This window comes from Crinia signifera, chromosome 4, assembly GCF_055691185.1.
Source record: "Crinia signifera chromosome 4, ASM5569118v1, whole genome shotgun sequence".
Classification (NCBI taxonomy): Eukaryota; Metazoa; Chordata; class Amphibia; order Anura; family Myobatrachidae; genus Crinia; species Crinia signifera.
Window position 1 is genome coordinate 131,884,482 of NC_139220.1, and position 14,254 is coordinate 131,898,735.

General features: G+C 42.3%; 1 long non-coding RNA gene across 1 annotated transcript in view; it reads right to left on the reverse strand.

Moving 5' to 3' along the window:
* Positions 1 to 14,254, reverse strand: part of LOC146072424 (uncharacterized) — a 39,568-nt gene that overhangs the window by 10,615 nt on the left and 14,699 nt on the right. The window contains exon 2 of the long non-coding RNA XR_014473118.1: positions 8,213 to 8,296. This is a non-coding gene — a long non-coding RNA (uncharacterized LOC146072424). The remainder of the gene's footprint in view (positions 1 to 8,212; positions 8,297 to 14,254) is intronic.

Below are 14,254 nucleotides of genomic sequence, written 5' to 3' on the forward strand. Positions count from 1 at the left end.
CACGGGCTGTAGCGGCTGCTTCCTAATATGTATGTAATTGTCCAACTAGATTCTAGAAAGTTTTACACTTCTCTAGATAACTGATTTTTTTGTAATGCTATGCTGACTGCTCCAAAGTGTTTGGCTATAATTTTGGGCTTTTGGATGTTTTTAAATATAGGAATTCTGCTTAAAATATGCAATATAAAGTTATATATGTAGTGGTGTATATATGACTTGTTTATGTTCCTTAAAACAACTATTACTTACATAGTGCAGTTCTTTCAGTAGTGCTCCCACTAACTGTAAATGTACACATACTGTAGTGCATTGAAGTGCAGTGCTTTCAGTAGGGCTCCCACCAACTGTAAATGTACACATAGGCCCTTATTCTGATTGAGTCGGATGGCTCCGAGTGCAACCCGGCATTTTGGTATAAAAGGGGTATTAGTCTTTTCTTTAAACATATTTCTATTCTGGACTTTAAAAAAATAAATTATCTTTTTTTGTCTCGTTGAAAAAATACGATAATATATGTATTAAACAAAGCATCTACAGCAGTGGCACATGTGATGGTTATTATGAAAGATACATTGCTTAGGAAGTGCAGTCACATGCTTAGGGTCTTTTCCATAAACAATAGAATTACTGTAAATGGATTACTGGGACAGAGCTTCCCCTCACGCTCTGTTGCTGCATGCGCTAATTGATACATCCTTGCGATGCATTATATTTTCATAACATGATTTTGGTTGAATTTTTCACATCCACCTGCATCTGAGATGCGTTATTGTGGTAAATAGACTTGTCAGAGAATGAAATAGGTATGTACAGTATTGCACAACCAAATAAACACACAAAAAGATATCACTTGAGAAATGCACTAGGGCAGTGGTTCTCAACCCTGGTCCTCAAGTACCTCCAAGAGTGCACATTTTCCAGGTCTCCACATAGAATCACAAGTGACATAATTAGCTCCACCTGTGGCTCTTTTAAAATGTGTCTGAATAATTAGTGCACCTCCCAGGTGACCTGGAAAATGTGCACTGTTGGGGGTACTTGAGGCAGAGCCGGCCCTAACCAATCTGATGCCCTAGGCAAGATTTTGTCACACCCCACCCCCAACACCAATGCTTGTTCCGCTTTGGATCCAGCACTCCTCTCAAAGCACAGCAACACTCATCACCTTTCACCCATAGCAATCAGAATTTTGGTACGTTATCCACAATGCAAGAGGACTGGTGCCTTTTTGCACATTGACCAAAAGGTGGTGCAACTAGTGCAACATTATACCACACATTAGTGTCCCTTATTCATGTTATCGCTCCTTGTTGACATTACACCACTTCCGTTACTGAGGTGGGTGTGAAAGGCTGAGCAGCATGGCCATCTTAAGAGAATTGAAGGTCCTTGTGCAAAGCAATGCACTGGGGCCTCTACCCACCCATTGACATGAATAGGTAAGAACTTATGCCTCCTGTGGTCCCGCACCCTCTCCCCCACATGCTTCCTGATGAGGGACTTAGGGTTAGGCTGCTGGGGGGGGGGGGGGTAGTATTGGGCTGCGGAGAGGAGTTAGGTTAATGAACTTACAAGGGGGGTTAAGGTTGGGTTTTGGGGTAAGGGGTTTAGGTGAGGAGGGTTGTTTGCGCTGTGGAGGGAGCGGAGGGTTAGGATGCTGCAAGGTAGGGGGAGAGGGCTAGGTAACGTATGGAAACCCTGTCGGAATTCTCCATATCGGGATACCGCTGTCTGTCTTGTTACCACTGGCATCCTGACTTCCGGGACTGCATATGTATCCCTAAATGGGCATTAGCAGTGCTGTGGAAGTGGTTAAATTGCTCAAGCTGCTCATCAAACAGCATGGTTTAATCACAAAAGAGATAGAAGGTTTTAAAGGGAGCACTGCCCGGGGCTGTATGAGATCCCCCATGTATCACACTCGCCAGTGTGGTTATATGGCAACACCATCCTCCGCCCCTTGGTTTGGTGGCCTCTGTCTCCTACCATGCGCTTTAGGGTTATAGTGGCCCATTTGTTAAGGATAGCATATACAATGCGATCTGGATGGGGTCTTACCTCCCAGAATTGCATTGCAATATGCTATCCTAAAGTCCGGATCCCTGAGATCTGCTCTGCCGGGTACCAGAGGATCAGCGCTTCCCCCCAGCTGATCGAACTGCCCCGCCGGCAGTGCAGTGTGTAGCCTGTAGGCTACAATAGGCTACCACCATTTTAAGATGGCGGTAGTTCCGGGACCAAATATCCGGAATGCTTCAGATATTGGTACATTGGGTAGCATTGCATCCCCCATAAAAACCTATGGGGGATGCAGCTGCGTGTGGGACAGGAGGGATCGCAGCAGGTATCTGAGATTCCTGCTGCGGTCCCTTCTACATACATGCTGGCGCTACCTCTACAAACGGGCAAATGCAGGATTCGTATACCTGTTTCTACACACACACACACACACGTTATATAGACCACCTACACACCCACACCTGTATACACACATACAGATACACACATATACATAAATATGTATTTATACTAGTTTAAAAAAAACTAGTTTAAAAAACAGTATCCACTTAATGTTTAAAAAACAGTATCCACTTAATGTTTGGGTGAATGGAGTGTAACATAACATCAATAGCTGTTTCTATGTTTCTATGTAATAGCAACACTTCTAGCAGTATTGCCAGAAGTTTTCTCCATAGTATTCACATTAAAGGCTTACACACACACACACATATACACACTCGATAACTTAAATACACACACTCACACATAAAATATATACATACTGTGTACATACACAACAGAAGCTCACAGATACTCACATTTGAAGACTGCTCTGAGAGGAGGATTCGGGAGTGCCACAGCCTGGCATCGGCACTTTCATCATTAGCCCCCCCACCCCCCACGGCACATTCCCGTGATTTGGGGGTTGACAGGAGGGGGCGGGGCCAATATGAAGCTATTTTGTGAGATACCTGTCTTTTTAGATTCACCCCCTCCCCTCGCAACAGACCCACTAATCACGGGATATAGCCGCAAGGGGGTGGGGCTACAATGGGCTATCATACAACTGCTGAGCTGTTTGGAAAAACATGGGAGGAGGAGCTGCTTCTGCTAGTCATGCATATTATTCCCTCCTCCCATGGCCATTTTTGATAATACCCGCTGCCCTCATTTGCTGCTGCCGGCTCCCTGAGCTACCCGATCGGAACTGAGAGTTACGATCGCGGTAGTCAGCCCAGTGCAGGACCTCCACCAGCCCTAGGCAGGCATGAATGCCCCTAGGCATTCCAGATGCCTTAGGCAATTGCCTAGCTTGCCTATGCCTAGGGCCGGCACTGACTTGAGGACCAGGGTTAGGAACCACTGCACAAGGGTCCACTAATTTACTAAAAAGTGGTCCCTAGTGCACCACTCAAGTGAACTCTGTGTCATTTTTTGGATGTGCTTACATGTGGAAAAGTATTGTGTATGTGTACCCCACATAATAGAAACATAATTATGTATACAAATTGTAGTTGGCAGATATATATCAAATCACAAAAAGTAGTGCAGGAATATTTTTTCAGAATTAAGAATAAGTGTTGCAGTTGTTAAGATATGGACAGTGCTATTTTTTCTGCAGGAAATCCTGAACCTCTAATTAGATATGACATCATCAGGCACTGGGTTCCTGAACCTGTTCTGGGCCAAAATGTACTTTCCATATGATACAGTTTACTTTAAAGTCACCTGTGAGTACCTTTGTATATATGTGTAGTATACATCTCTCTCTCTCTCTCTCTTTATTTAATCAATCCACCCTCAGTCCCAGAGTTCCTGGACCTATTCTTCCAGAAAAATAGTACTGGATATGGATAATATAAGGAATTGCCTTAATGTATATATGAATGCTACTGAAATGTGCCATAAAACCTTACCTGACCTGCTGATCTTATCTGACATTGCTGTAGACTCTATGCACCAATAAAATATAAACAACACAGCTATATGACAAGATACAGACACTAGATGACACTAAGGTTATCCAAATATGAGCTTTCTACATTCAACACCATTAACCCATTCATTTAGGCTCGCTTCGCTCACCACAGATTTATATTCCCCCTTCAGGTATACGTAGACCCAGGGCATGATGAGAAAATTGTCAAAACTGAAGGGGATCTAGACACTACCATTCATTTATCTGCATGCTGTAATTTCACAGGAACTCATCTCGTTGGGGTATCCATGAACACATTTTGATTATATTTTTATCTCCTGATTATACCATATTCATGAAATGCTCTAATATTTGTTTTTTAGTGTGAACGGTAATGACACTCTGAGGTCTAGGGTCTGCTGACCTGCTTATAAGTCATCTATTGGTTTAATTACCCCATAAAATATATATGTAATACTACCAAGACTTTGTGTCCAAGCAACACACCACTAAAATGTACATGACAGACTACCAGTACTGGTTTATTATTATGAATCTCCTCAGTAGCAAGCCCAGTGGATTTAGCCTGATCCAAAGCACACTTACAGATGGACTGCTCCTGGCAATTCTATCACCATCCGCTGCCGTTTACCAGCCGCCAGAAGAGGGCACACGCGCATGAGATGCTTGAGTGCCTACCACTCCCCGCCACTGACCGTGGGCTTCAGCATGGCCATGGGTCCCGGGGAAGTGGGGACCCCCCCCTTCAGAACTTACTTGCCCATGCTGAAGCCCGGGGCTGTCCCCGATCGGGAATTCCCGGACCATGATTGGCTGGTGGGCGGATCTAACTCCCGGTCTGGGGGTGGAGCCCCAGAAGTAAACAGACCGGCTTGTGGCTACAGTGGTACAGGGGTCCCGCGAAAGCCCCGAAGACATCTAGTGAGTAGGTTTTCTTTCAACAGGTACCCCACATGGATATTACTGGACAAGGGGACCAATGCTTTGTGTCAACATAGGTGAGTATTGGATGAATGGGCTCTGTACAGGGCCGGTGCAAGCCCCCCGCCCGCCCCAGCCAAAACCCCCCGTGCCGCCCGCCGGGGGGGTGCGGACGATACTGCGGCACGGGGGGGGGGGAGGCTATACTGCGATGCGGCATGGGGGGGTGTGTGTGTGCGGGCGATACTGCCGCGGGCGATACTGCCGTGCTGAAATCCCAGCGTGGAGCGGGGGCCATCGTTGATTAACGGGCGGAATGGGGGTCGGGGAGGGGAGAGGGAGGATTACAGACTTACCTGCTCCCCGCTCCCTGCTTTCTGGTACCTCTCTATGGTACCTTGGCGGGTCAGTACCACCATCCAGTGGCCGGCGCCCTAGGCAAATGCCTAGTCCTGCCTTGTGGTTCTCCAAGTCCCTGCATGCGGTGCAGGCTTGCTGGTACATCTAGTTCCACAGAAATGCACAATAGGTTCTTCTATTTTTACACCATTTATCAGCCCGATGCCTACCGCCCAGGCTTCAGCATGGGCAGGTAAGTTCTTGAGGGGGGACCCCTTCTTTGGCGGGGTCCCCACTTTCCCAGGACCCCTGCCCATGCTGACCGGTCAGGGGGATGAAGCTTGTATAAAAAGTCTCCCCTGGCTGTGGCATTACCCTGCTGGCTGGTTGGGCCCGGTGCTGGTTCTTGAAAAACGGGGGACCCCTACAAATTTTTTCCCGTAATATTCGGAACCAGGACCGGCCCTTGAGCCTGGTGCTGGTTTTATAAAATCCAGGGGAACCCTATTTGTTTTGCCCCATGATTTTATGAAACCAGGACCGGTTCTTTGAGCCCAGGGCTAGTTATGCTCAGGAGCGTGGACCCCACTGTTTTTCCCCTTTTTTTTTTACATTTTAGCCTATTTTTGGACAGAACCATGCACAGATAACAATGATCTGTGCATGGATCTGTCTAATTTGCCTGTCAGAACCTGGTCAAGTTTTTTGTGATTTTTAGGAACGTTTACCAAAAATTGCATCCCATTAAAATTGCGAGTTGAATACTTTATAATGAGAAACCATCTGGATGGCAATAGAAGTGTGCCTAAAAGCACCACTTAACAAAGTGCGAATTCGAGGCAAAAATTCACATTTTCGCTAAAGCCATGGCTCCCCCATTCCCCGCGGTATAAAACCCTGAATTTCGCGGGTCCGCGCGGAGGGGGCGGGGCTAAAATTACACGATTCGCATAATTTCATGTCATTTTAGCCCTTCCCACCATCCACGGACCTGAAAATGGATGCGACTGTCAGTCATGGGGCGGGGCTTCGTGACATCAGCCACGCCCCGCCCCCAAAACGTGGCCTCTTCCCGCCCCCCTTTCACTCCTCTCTGGGCTTCTCCCGGAGAGGAGTTTTAAAAAGTCGGCAAGTATGCTGTAAGTATATGCGATGTACTATTCCCTGCCACTGGTGCAAACCTGCACATATCTCATGTAATTTCTAGTTTTGCACATACAGTTTCAGTATCCCTTATCCAGATATCCGTTATCCAAATTATTCCAAAAACCATAGTTTCCAAAATTCAAAAACAGTGCCTGAGATAGTACACAAACTTTGTTGTATGTTTTGAAACCTTTTCTCATGCACACATAAAACATATCTGTGTGTATTTCATGTGTTTGTACAACATAAATGCAAGATACCTCAAGATACATCATTGAAATATAAAAATATTCCAAAATACGTAATTATCCGTTATCCTGAATGCTTCTGGTCACAAGCATTTGGATAAGGGATACTCATCCTGTAATGTAATTGCAGGGTTTTTCATGAAGAAAATTTGTACTAGCATTCTGAGGTGCAATAGTATCCCGGTCTGCATTCTGTCCCAGAATGATACATTTCAACATATACAGTCCATTGGAAATAGCACCATTTGTTTGCTTACGAAAGCAAGTGCATTATATTTACCTTCCAGGGTGTGAATTACTTTCCCTGGCTGTGAACTAACATTGAACTTGTGACAGAAGTGAATAATAAACCTGAGAACCTTGGGGTAGATTTCCCTTTCTATCAGTTAGCAAACAGATAAGCTCAGCTGCTGTTGCAAGGAACAGATGAAGTGCACCAGAGGTATCATTTAGCTGTGCCACAGTATTCAGTTATCTCTTATTTTATTAGTGTTATATTTAGCAACAGGAAGCGATAGGTAGTAATTTTACTACTAGAAATATGTCAACCACACTGGCTGTATTATACCCCTTTTACACCAAAGTCCCTGGTCTTTGAACACAGGAGTTTCCAGGGTTGGACCCAGCTTCATATCCACACAGCACTGTGACCAAGGTTGTACCTGGGTCTGTGCTGTTTACACTGAAACTGGGTCAGCCCTGCTTTTCCCTATGGATGACATTACAACTGTCCATTTTAGGACTGATTCACTGCCAGCCAACCTTCCCTCAATGATTTCAAATAAAAATTAAAAGACATGAGAAGTTATGTTCAAAAAAAGAACATAAATGATAGAGCATCCAATTATGATTTCTGTAGGTAGGGTATGTGCAGCGCCAGGTAGCAGGGGTGCACGGAGCCTGTGTGCACTGTCCGCATGTGGCCGCTCCAACTAACCAGGTCTGACCAGTGTTCAACCATGGTCAGGACCTGGGCAGGATTCCAGTGTCGATGGACCTGGGTTGGTCCCTTTTACACCAACCCTGACCTGGGTCCAACCTGGGTTTTTGCCTCAGTGTAAAAGGGGTATTTAGTGTTCAGTCAGTAAGTATATAATGCATGGAATGTTTCAAAGATTCATTTTCATCTCAGATACATTATTATTTTAAACTTCCTGTATGTAACTTTATCAGCCTGTGAGTTAATTCATATTTCTGTTTTTTTTTTTTATCTATTGGCATTATTAAGACATTTCAAATGTAAAACTTTTTGCAGCCCATGTGCCACATGCACTAAGCTTCAAAAGTGATAAAAGGGAGAGTAATAAACAGCCAGCCAATCAGCTCCTACCTGCCATGTCACAGACTGTGTTTGAAAAATGTCAGGTAGGAGCTGATTGGTTGGCTGGTTATCACTCTCCATTTGATCACTTTTGAAGTTTAGTGTATCCATATGTTATGGTCTGAATATGTGTTACTTCAATAGTGGTAGTACAGAACTCCATTGTCTATAAGAAAGTTTTACCCAGCTCAGATGTGATATAGTAGAAACTCAGTGTGGCTCTGCTTTTGTTTTTAGATATAAATGTTTTTTTATCATGGTGCTTTTGAGAACAAACAACATGTACAAACAACTTACCTAAATACTGTTGGTGTCTGTTCATGAATCCCGCCGGCATCGATCAAGGAGGTGCTCCATGGTGACGTCATCAACTTGCAACACCTGGAAGGGAGGCACGCAGGGAACCAGATTACATCTGACCAAATAAATCCAATCATGTTTTAGTATATGCTGTCATAGCAACAGTGAATAACAACGTTTTACAAATCTGATTATAACTTACAATATAGTGCATGATACAATTAATAATACAAAGGAAAAGAGAGGAAACATAGAAGTGACATAAGTAGCATGGTGAAACAATAAACTAAGTGCTAATAAACAAATACCATAACCTAATCTACATATCGACATAATGTTACTGCATAAATGTGACAGTGCCACTTGCATGTAATGTAATTAGTTTTGCCTTGTTCTCAAAAGGCTTATTGAACAAACATATACTGTACTATCAGATATGGTAATTAAGAAAAACTGGTACCGCAGGCACGGACTGCAAAAAATTAGATCATACTGTACAAGTAAAAAAGGGGGGGAAAAAAGAACATGCAAAATGACAATAATGCACCTATAAAAAACAAGACAATCCCAGGTTCTCATTTAGACCTCTAGGTGTGAGGGTATCAAGTGGCCTCACATGGGCGGAACCAACACATTATAGGTGGGCTTAATATATCACTACTACTATGTGGAAGCCGTGTGTTTCAATATGATTGTCTAGTGGCCCCCAGACCTTTAAGCTGCTGTGACAAATCTCCACATTTCACATAATCCTTCTCCCCTCCACTGAGACAGATCACAGACTCCAAAACATCCATCAAGCAGACAACAGCTCATTACCATAATTCCCTAAATATCACAAATATCCCTACCCCTCCCCAAGAAATTGTTGCACTCCCAGATAGCACCCATCCCTGTCCCTTACAGGTGTCACAATGCATGTAGGTCTCGCGCGGCACCCCCCCCCCCCCCTCCCTTGGCGAGTTCCCCTGGGTGGCTAAATCGTTCCATGGCAACCGACCATCGAATGATTTAGAAGGTGTACGCAAAACTAAGACACTCTCGGGTGTCTTAGCTTTGCGTGCTCCCTCTACGGGAAGAGGGCGGGCAGCTGACATCATGACCTTTTCTGAAAGGCCCCAGAGGCTGCAACATCACTAAGCTTTATGCCTCACACCATGAAGACCAAGGAGATCACCAAACAAGTCAGGGACAAAGTTGTTGAGAAGTACAAGTCAGGGTCGGGTTCTCAAAAGAAAAAAAAAATATTCATATTCAAATGGAAAGAACATGGTACCACAACTAACCTGCCAAGAGAGGGCCATCTTCCAAAACTCACAGACCTGTCAAGGAGGGCATTAATCAGAGAGGAAGCACAGAGACCAAAGGTAATCACATGTATCACATGTAGAGATGAGCGGGTCCGGGTCTCTGGGATCCGTCAGATCCGAATATGGTGATCCGAGTCAGGATCCGAGCAGGCTCGGAAGTTCCCGCCTGAATTCCGGACCGAAAACGAGGCAAAACGTCATCATCGCGTTGTCGGATTCTCGCGGGATCTGGATTCTATATAAGACGCATGCGCGCTCCGCCATCTTCAGTCCATTATAGGAGAGGGAAGAGGGTGGTTGGGATCTGTGCTCTGTGCTCCGTGCTGTGCTGTGCAGTGCTGCTGACTGTACACTCAGTGTACAGGGGCTGCAGTGTCCACAATACAAGGGGCTGTGTCCAGTGTCCAGGGGCTGTGTCCAGTGTCAGGGGCTGTGTCCATTGTCCAGGGGTTGTGTCCATTGTCCAGGGGCTGTGTCCAGGTTGACGGGCTGTATCCAGTGTCCAGTGTGACGGCACATATCTAGTGTACAGTGTGACGGACTATATCCAGTGTCCAGTGTGACAGACTATATGAAGTGATCAAAATTGACTAGAAATGAGTGAAAATTAATGTTGTTGAGCTCAATAATACTTTAGGGGCAAAAACAGGCCCAAAATCTGTTATTTTAGCAATTTTTAGCATTTTTCCCCCAAAATCCAGATCCAAAACCCGCAAGGGTGGTTTTGCCAAAACCAATCCAGATCCAAAACACGAAGGGATATCCAGATCCAAAACCAAAACCCGAAAAAGTGCCCGCCGCTCATCTCTAATCACATGTAACCGGGGAGCTGCAGCAGGCGGTGAGGAGCAGTGGAGCAGGCAGCGGGTGCTGAGCTGCTGCGGGTGGTGTGGAGCAGTGGGATGGGCAGCGGGTGCTGAGCAGTGGGTGATGATTAGCGGGACGAGCACATCGGGCCGTGGCGGATATTAGAATAAAAAATTAAAAAAACTTTGTTAAATGACTGGCCTCCCTCTGATTGGCTGAGATTGGCCCCCATACACTTATCCGATTTGGACAAAGTCGGCCCAAATCGGATAAGTGTATAGGGGCCTTAAAATTTAACTTTTTGCCCACCAAGGAAAACTCTATGTCTGGCGCAAACCCAACACATCCCTTCACCCCAAGAGCACCATCCCCACGTGGTGGTGGCAGCATCATGCTGTGAGGATGTTTTTCAGCAGCAGGGACTGGGAAACTGATTAGAATAGAGGGAAAGATTAATTGTGCACAGGGATATTCTTCAGCAGAACCTGTTTCAGTCTGCCTGTGATTTTAGACTGGGATGGAGGTTTACCTTCCAGTAGGACAATGACCCTAAGCATACTGCTAAAGCAACACTCAAGTGGTTTACTTTATGGGGAAACATTGAAATGTGTTGGAATGACCTAGTTAAAGCCCAGATCTCACTCCAATTGAGGATCTGTAGTCAGTGTTGAAGGTTGCTGTTCACAAGCTGAAAGCATCCAACATGAAGGAGCCGGAGAGAAGGTGTCTCTACAAAGTATTGACTTTAGAGAAGTGAATACTTATGCATGCTGAAGTTTTCAGTTATTTTATTTTGACGTTTGCTTTACAATAAATAAAAAAAATCTTTAAAGCTGTAGGCATCTTCTGTGAGTGATATGATGCAAACCTTCAAACAATATATATATATATATATATTATACAATATCTCCAGAATTTGCGCTAAGCTAGGTCGGTCGCTTAATAACACTTGATCCCCTACTAGAGAGATCAAAAAGCCAATGTCCAAACCAAAAGTGTTATATAGCGCCCTGTACAGTTATCAGGATACTTCCTGACTTTCCTTTATAATACCAGATAGACCATAAACAATTTCAAAAATAGAAAACATTTATTTAAAACATTTAAAACAGAAACCTCATAACATCTTATGGAAGGTTTTTCTAATACAGGTGTGTTCTTTGGTTTATGGATCACAATGGTTCTCAATGGTTACCCAACGCGTTTCGTCTCTTTATGAGACTTCATCAGGGGTGAATAGTTTTGTAGTGGATCTACAAAAAGTAGAATATAATTTTAAAATTCTAAAATAGCATAACATAGAAAGACAAGTACAAGTATATACAGTTGTACATCAGATTTGGATTTAGATTTGAATTTGAATTTGAAGGGAAAGAAGGAGAACAGAAGAGGACAAAGGATATAAATATATTTTGACATAAATATATTTTGACAGATCGTGTTTTGTCACATCATAGAGTAAAAAGTGGGGAACAAGAAAAAACTCTGTACCCAAGGTTGATAATTGATGTGTAAAACACCGCTCTTTAACATGTAATTTGATTTAATAAGATGGTACTGTACCTTAATAGGTCTTTTATCAACAACTTTGTGAATTTGTAGTGATATAAGGTCCGGTTACAGGCTCAAACTTTTTACTAGAAATGGATATAGATATGAATGTAAATCCATGGGTTTACCTATAATCCCCAATTATGTTTAATGGTGAATAATAATTATCTATAGTACTATACCTTAATAAGTCCTTTATTAACAATAACTTAGGTAATTTGTAGTAATATAAGTACCGGTTACAGGTTCAAGCTTTTGGCTAGAATGGATATAGATATACCTGTAAACACATAGGTCTACTAACAGTCTCCAATTTAGTTGAGTGGTAATTAATAATTACCTGTAGTGGATGTAGTCCCGAATCTCTCTATTTTGTAAAAGATCTTTAGGCAATGGGCGGTTGCCCGTATTGGGAACTTGAAGAACTTCTGTTAGATCTATTCGGATATTTAAGTAACTAGTAATGTATGTGGAGAACTTTTAATGACTCCCATATTTCAATTTACCATTTAATTAAATAGGATGTGGCTTTATACATACCATTAATATGATTAAAATGTTCTTAACTCGTAAAGAGTTTTTTATAGTTTTTTATATATATAATCTTTGGAGTGTAGTCCCCTTATAAGGTACTCCGGAATATACTGTGAAATAAATTACAATAAATTCTAGTTAGTGTGAATTAATTAGATAGTGGTCATTATAAACTATCATAGTGATCATTAATAAACTATCATACCTCCAATTTCCAATATGCGATCTGCTTATGGAACACAGGAGTAATGATGTGGTCTAGAAAAAGGGAGATATAGACCTACCCGATAATATAGAAATTACTTAGAGCTTTCATTGAGGTGTTAAATTAAAATACTTATAGTGAGTGACAATATATTACCTTTCTGGCTCCTAGAGATGTGTGCTCTCCTGTGTCCAAACACCAAGTGAACTATCAGCTGTCCTAGCCAGGGTATATATAGGGAGTGACTGGTGACATCACTTCCTGTTAGATAAATTAGTGGTTTTTAAATTTATTTAATTAGATAAGGATAGAATAGTGTTAGTTTTAGTCACGTGTGTTATTTTTAAGATCAACTAATGTTTAAAAAAAAATTTAAAATTTTTTTTTAATTTTTTTTAGAGTTTTTTTTGAAGTTTTATATAATTAATAATCTTTAAGTGGTGTTAATTTATAATGGAATAACCAAACCTAAGTGTATTAAGGCTTTTCGCCTTAAAAACGGGATTAAAATCCCTATAAAAGTACCTCAAATGTCTTAATAATATGGTTTGCGTTCCACCTGCCCGATGGTGGAACGCACAGCCATTATTATGAACTTTCAATATGATGACAATGATGCCGACTGCACCGTTTGTTAAGTGCGGTGCACAGATGAAATATCGCCCTGCGTGCACAGATGAAATATCGCCCTGCGTTCCACCTTATAATAGGTGGAACGCTCCGCCATTTGTAAGCGGAAGACGGTTATTGATTGCACGGAGTAATCTCCTTTGCGTTCCACCTTATAACAGGTGGAACGCACCGCCATTTTAAGGCGGAATACGATGTTGAGTGCATCGCTTTTGTCAAACCCATGGATTTACATTCATATCTATATCCATTTCTAGTAAAAAGTTTGAGCCTGTAACCGGACCTTATATCACTACAAATTCACAAAGTTGTTGATAAAAGACCTATTAAGGTACAGTACCATCTTATTAAATCAAATTACATGTTAAAGAGCGGTGTTTTACACATCAATTATCAACTTTGGGTGCAGAGTTTTTTCTTGTTCCCCACTTTTTACTCTATGATGTGACAAAACACGATCTGTCAAAATATATTTATGGCAAAATATATTTATATCCTTTGTCCTCTTCTGTTCTCCTCCTTTCCCTTCAAATTCAAATCTAAATCCAAATCTGATGTACAACTGTATATACTTGTACTTGTCTTTCCTATGTTATGCTATTTTAGAATTTTTTAATTATATTCTACTTTTTGTAGATCCACTACAAAACTATTCACCCCTGATGAAGTCTCACAAAGAGACGAAACGCGTTGGGTAACCATTGAGAACCATTGTGATCCATAAACCAAAGAACACACCTGTATTAGAAAAACCTTCCATAAGATGTTATGAGGTTTCTGTTTTAAATGTTTTAAATAAATGTTTTCTATTTTTGAAATTGTTTATGGTCTATCTGGTATTATAAAGGAAAGTCAGGAAGTATCCTGATAACTGTACAGGGCGCTATATAACACTTTTGGTTTGTATATATATATATATATATATATATATATATATATATATATATATATATACACATACACACACACACACACACACCCACACACACACACTGTAAAAAG